Source organism: Macaca fascicularis, chromosome 8, assembly GCF_037993035.2.
Source record: "Macaca fascicularis isolate 582-1 chromosome 8, T2T-MFA8v1.1".
NCBI classification, from domain to species: domain Eukaryota; kingdom Metazoa; phylum Chordata; class Mammalia; order Primates; family Cercopithecidae; genus Macaca; species Macaca fascicularis.
Genome location: NC_088382.1, coordinates 62,667,672 through 62,674,517, shown reverse-complemented (window position 1 = coordinate 62,674,517; position 6,846 = coordinate 62,667,672).

The following is a 6,846-nucleotide window of genomic DNA, read 5'->3' as shown; positions in this document are numbered from 1 at the left end:
GGACGATGTCAGCTCACTGTAACCTCTGCCTCCTGGGTTCAAGCGATTCTCCTGTCTCAGCTTCCCAAGTAGCTGGGATTACAGGTGTCCACTACCCCACCACCACGCCGGGCTAATTTTTTTGTATTTTTAGTAGAGATGAGGTTTCACCATGTTGGCCAGGCTGGTTTTCAACTCCTGACCTCAAGTGATCCACCCGCCTCAGCCTCCCAAAGTACTAGGATTACAGGCGTGAGCCACTGCGCCTGACCATAAAATCTAGTTTTTAAGTGTCTTGAAATCCATAGTTACACAGAATTATGTGCTCCCTCACGAATGGCAAATTTAAGAAATCTGTATAGTCTGTGTGAATATGTGAGACAAATCTAAATAATTCAAACTGCACACCAGAACATTTAACTCTGGATATGCTGTCGTAATGAGAGCACAGTTTTCACCTCAAATCCTTCATGCAGTGTGGAGGGATGAAAAGGAACAAGAGGAAAGAGAAAGAAAAAATAGGAAGAAAGGAAGGAGGGGGGAAGAAAGGAGATGGAAAAGAAGAGATTTGTTCTGGTTCATGTCCATAAGATGAAAAAAGGAAGGAAGGAAGAGGAGAGAAAACATAGATGTTGGATGGATGTTTGCAGTTTGAGAGTTGATCACCGCCAAATCTGCTGGGCCTGGTAGAATGCCTGACATGTAGTAGGTTCACAGGTGAACTGCCCTTCAGACAACAGCAGTTTCATAAGGTTAAACTATGTAAAGCTGACCAATTAAAACTATGCCGAATGTATGATTTAACATTTGTATTTCCTGCCTAGTGTGTTCAGAATTAGGTGGATGTGGGTAGCACTCCCAGCTGGAATTTCTTTTTTTTTCTTTTTTTTGAGATGGAGTCTCACTCTGTCGGAGTGCAGTGGTGAGAGCTTGGCTTACTGCAACCCCCGCCTCCCGGGTTCAAGCGATTCTCCTGTCTCAGTCTCCCAAGTAGCTGGGATTTCAGGCGCATGCCACTGTGCCTGGCTAATTTCTTATATTTTTAGTGGAGACAGAGTTTCACCATGTTGGCCAGGCTGGTCTCAAACTCCTGACCTTCGGTGATCCACCCCCCTCTGCCTCCCAAAAGTGCTGGGATTATAGGTGTGAGCCACTGCACCCGGCTGAATTTCTTCTTTCTGTTCAGGCTTCACACCACTGACTAGGCCTATATAAGACCATGCTTGCAGAAACTGTAAAACTGTGCAACTGCGAAGTATTGCCATCATGAAAGTGGCATGGGGCCCTCGAACAACCCCAGCAGCAGTCATGGGTAAAGCTTGTGGCCCAGCAATAATGGAAAACATAAAAGGAACTCCATGGCTGTTAAATTACGATTACAAAAATGCTTCCCAGCCCAAAATAGTTCTCAGTAGAAAGAAACTGGAAAGCATCCGTGGGCTCTAGATTGTGTTCCAAGACATCGGTATCTCAGAGGTAGGAATCACAGGAATGATCTTCACTGCCTAAAACCTTTGACTATACGGAATAACCGTATGATTGTGCAAGAGAGTTTACTCATGACTTAATGTGTAGTGATAAAAAGGAAAGAAAAAGCAGATTTTATCATGACAGTTGTAAAACTGAAAACTGTAGAAGCAGACCTGAAAAATTCCCACATATCAAAAATGGGCCAGTTAAATAAATTGTGTTATATCCATCTGGATAGACTCATATTTCATATGATAGAAAGCTACAGAAGCATTAAAAGAAATATAATAAGGCCAGGCACAGTGGCTCATGCCTATAATCCCAGCACTTTGGGAGGCTGAAGTAGGTGGATCACCTGAGGTCAGGAGTTTGAGACCAGCCTGGCCAACATGGCGAAGCCCCATCTCTACTAAAAATACAAAAAAATATTAACTGGGCATGGTGGGAGGCACCTGTAATCCCAGCTACTTGGGAGGCCGCAGCTCCAGGAGGCAGAACCCAGGAGGCAGAAGTTGCAGTGAACTGAGATCACGTCACTGTGCTCCAGCCTAGGCGAAAGAGGGAAACTCCGTCTCAAAAAAAAAAGAAAGAAATATGATAAAATCTAAGTCTACTGACATCACACATACACATTTATGTACTTGTAAAAACACCTGGAAGAATACATACATATATATATGTATTTTATATATATATATGTATACTAAGACTTAGTCTTAGTCTTAGTCATATATATATATATGTATACACACACAGAGACACACACAAATTGTGTATGTGAGTGTATTAGTGACTACCTCTTAGGAATAATTTGGGACAGGTAAGAAAATAATTGAATTCTTTTAAATACTTTTTATTTTTTAACGAGATCATTTATTGTCTCATAATAATTTTAAGGATATTAAGTTTGTCATCTAGTAAAGATGATTGTTTTTAGAAACTGTTTCCTTACTACTATGGATAATTAGCTGTGAAAGACATCTCCAAGAATAAAGATTCCTCAGGCACTGATAGTTTAAAACTGGGAAACAAGACAGGTACCCAGATAACTTCAGAAAGGCAGCTTAGAAGGACCATAGGAAAGGTTCATAGCTCTGTGATGGTTCAGAGGACAAATAAACAACGTGCAGTTGAGTGGACCAGGAAAAAAGGTTAAAAATCGGTAGTCTTTTGACAGGAAGATGAGAGGAGAAGTTTTCAGAAGTGCCAGCCTGAGTAAAGGCATACAGTAGGAAAGGAGGAGCACTTCTAGAACTAACAACAGACAGTAGTAATTGAGCACTTACTATATGCCAGGTGTTGTTTCTGGCTCTTTACAAGTATTACTTCACAATACTCTTACAAAGTAGGCATTATGATTTTCATGTTAGAGATGAAGAAACTGAGGCAATGAGAGGGTAAGGCACTCGCTCGAGATCACCTTGCTGGCGAGAGGCACTGGCAGGAGGCACAGCTGGCTGGAGCTCTTTTGTCTCCTCACAGTCCAGCCTTGTGGAGGCTGGGGTCTTAGTCTGCAGGGCCTGAGTGGCCACCTAGAGCAGGCAGTGCGACACTGTGTGGTCCAGGTGGGAGGTCACGAGAAGAAGCAGGGATTCCTCACTCACTGTCTAGCTCCACCTCCAACTCTGTAATCTTGTTCCTCTTTCCCTCCATGTGGAAGGGAAGCTGCCTCTCAGAGGAGGCAAGGTGCTCTGCCTTCCCACCAGCTGGATCTTTTTAAAAAACTCCCAACATCTTTTATTCTTCAGAACCTGGACCGGGGTAGGGAGGGTGTCTCACCATGTTGCACAGGCTGGTCTTGAACTCCAGGCCTCAGCCATTCTCCCACCTTAAGCTCCCAAAGCACCGGGATTATAGGTCCAAACCACCATGCCGGCTTTCAAATTGCCTTTTCTTTTTGTGAAGAGATAATTCATATGGTTCAAAACTCAAATTATTTGAGGGTAAGCAGTGAAAAGTTTCTTTTCTATGCATGTGCCCAAGACAGCCAGTGTCACTTCCTGAAAGCAACCAATGCTTCCCATCTCATGTGTATTCTTCTAGAAGTATTTAGAGATAATTACATAGAGTAATTATCTATGAGTGTATAAAGATATTATAGAGTGTATAAGATATAGAGTGTATATATGATAGAAAGCTACAGAAGCTTTAAAAGAAATATAATAAGGCCAGGCACAGTGGCTCATGCCTATAATCCCAACACTTTGGGAGGCTGAGGTAGGTGGATCACCTGAGGTCAGGAGTTTGAGACCAGCCTGGCCAACATGGCGAAGCCCCATCTCTACTAAAAATACAAAAAAATATTAACTGGGCATGGTGGGAGGCATAGAGTGTATAAAGATATTCCTTGTTGTTTTGTCGCAAATGCATTGGCTATGCAGAACATAATTTATCTGACCTGGCCTGTTAATAGACATCTTTTACTACTGTAAACAATATTGCAATAACTATTCTTGTTCATTATTTTTCATACATATAGACATAGCTGGAGAATAAATTGGAATGGACACTTTACTCATTGTAGTATTAATTGTAATCACTTGCCAAATTGCCCTCCCTTGAGGTTATAGTAAATTTATAGTCTGAGACATAAATAAGTGTCCATTTTCTCACCCCTTTGTAATATTCCATATTATCAAATGTTTCAATTTTTCACTTAAATTCTGTTTTTGAGATATCCATATTGATACATGTGGTTCTATTTCATGCATTTTAAATTACTGGGTACATTTTTATTTTTAAATTCTAGATTCAGGGGTTACATGTGCAGGTTTGTTGCATGGATATATTGCGTGATGCCGAGATTTGTGCTTCTATCGATCCCATCACCCAATAATGAACATAGTACCCAATAGATAGTTTTCTAACTCTTGACCCTCTTCCTCCATCCTTACTTTTGGAGTCTCCAGTGTCTATTTCCATTTTCATGTCCGTGTGTACTCATTGTTTAGCTCCCACTTATAAGTGAGAACGTGCAGTTTTTGGTTTTCTATGTTAATTTGCTTAGGATAATGGCCTCCAGCCCCATCCATGTGGCTGCAAAGGACGTAATTTTTTTTTTATGGCTGTGTAGTATTCCATGGAGTATATGTACCACATTTTCTTTATCAAATCAATTGTTTTTGGCCCCTTAGGTTGATTCCATGTCTTTTTTTTTCCTTTGAGACAGAGTCTAACTATGTTGCCCAGGCTGGAGTGCACTGGCATGATCTCGGCTCACTGCAACCTCTGCCTCCCAGGTTCAAGCGATTTTTGTGTCTCAGCCTCCTGAGTAGCTGGAAATACAGGTGAGCACCACCACACCCGGCTAATTTTTGTATTTTTTAGTAGAGATGGGGTTTCACCATGTTGACCAGGCTGGTCTTGAACTCCTGTGTTTTTATTTCTCTAGAAGTGGAATTACTAGGCCATGTAGTTACTCTAACCTTTTGAGGAACTGCCAAACTGTTTTCTGAAGTGGCTACAGCATTTTGTAATACCACTAACAAGGGTTCCAATTTCTCCATATCCTTATCATCACTTGCTATTGTCTTTTTAATTTTAACTACTCTAGTGGATATGAAGTGGTATCTTGTTGTGATCTGATTGCATTTCCCTCGTGAGTAATGAGGCTGAATATCTTTTCATGTGCTTATTGGCTATTTGCATATCTTTGTAGAAATGTCTACTCAAATCTTTAGCCCATTTTTAAAGTTGGGTTGTATTTTTATCGTTCAGTTGGAAGAATTGTTTATGTATCGTTCCTTGTTATGTGATTAGCAAATATTTTCTCACATTCTATGTTTTGTGTTTTGTCTTTTCACTTTTTTTTTTTTTTGAGACAGGGTCTTATTCTGTCGCCCAGGCTGGAGTTCACTGGCTTGATGTTGGCTAACTGCAGCCGCCGCCTCCTGGCTTCAAGTGATTCTCCAGCCTCACCCTTCTGAGTAGCTGGGACTATAGGCGTGAGTCACCATGCAGGCTAATTTTTGTAGAGATGGGGTTTCACCATGATGCTCAGGCTGGTCTCAAAATCCTGAGCTCAAAGTGATCCACCTGCCTTGGCCTCCCCAAATGCTGGGATTACAGGCGTGAGCTACCGTGCCTGGCCACTTTTCACTTTCTTGATGAAGCACAGAAATTTTCCATTTTGATAAGGTCCAATTTATCTAATTGTGTGTGTTTGTTACCTGTGCTTTTAGCTTAATATCTAAGACACCATTGCCTAATCCAAAGCCAAAAAGGTGTACTCCTGTTTTCTTCTAAGAGTTTTATCGTTTGAGCTATTAAAGTCTTTGATCCAGTTTGAGATCATTTTGTCTATGGTATGAGTGCCACTTTATTCTTTTGCATGTGGATATTCAGTTTTCCCAACACTATTTATTGAGAAGGCTATTCTTTCTCCTTTGAAATATCTTTTATTTTTGTTTTTTGAGTGTCTTGCTCTGTCGACCAGGCTGGTGTGCAGTGGCATGATCATGGCTCACTGTAGTCTCCACCTCCTGAGCTCAAGCAATCCTCCCACCACAGACTCCCAAGTGGCTGGGCTGCAGGCTCACACTACTATGTCTGGCTAATTTTTAATTTTATTTTTTATTTTAATTTTTATTTTTTTAGTAGAGACAGTATCACTATGTAGTCCAGGCTGGTCTTGAACCCTTGGCCTCAAGCGATCCTCCTGCCTCAGCCTCCCAGAGTGCTAGGATTACAGGCCTGTGCTACAGAGCCTGGTGTATTTTATTATTTTTTGCTAGTCCTTGATTCAGGAGAAAAATCAATTGACTTTAAACTTAGTTCATTTCTGGACTTTAATTCTATTCCATCTGTAATCTTATGCCAGTACTACACTATCTTCATTACTGTGAGTTTGTAGCAAGTTTTGAAATTGGGAAGAGAATGTTTCACAGATTTTTTTTTTGAGAGGAAGTCCCGCTCTGTTGCCCAGGCTGGAGTGCAGTGGCACAATCTTGACTCACTGCAAGCTCTGCCTCCTGGGTTCATGCTATTCTCCTGCCTCAGCCTCCCGAGTAGCTGGGACTATGGGCGCCTGCCACCACACCTGGCTGATTTTTTGTATTTCTTTTAGTAGAGACAGGGTTTCAACGTGTTCGCCAGGACGGTCTTGATCTCCTGACCTCAACTGATTTGCTTGCCTTGGCCTCCCAAAGTGCTGGGATTATAGGCATGAACCACTGTGCCTGGCCTCTCAATTGCATTTTAATCATTTATTGCTATTGCATAGAAATACAACAAAATATTTTCAAGTAAAAATAATACTTCTGAAGCAGTTATATGAAATAGGAAAAAGATAATTTTTTGAAGTCACTTAATATGGACTTTAACATTTTTACTTATTTTAAATCTGTAGTACCCACTGTGTTTAGGACATACCATAACTTTTTTTTTTTTTTTTTTGAG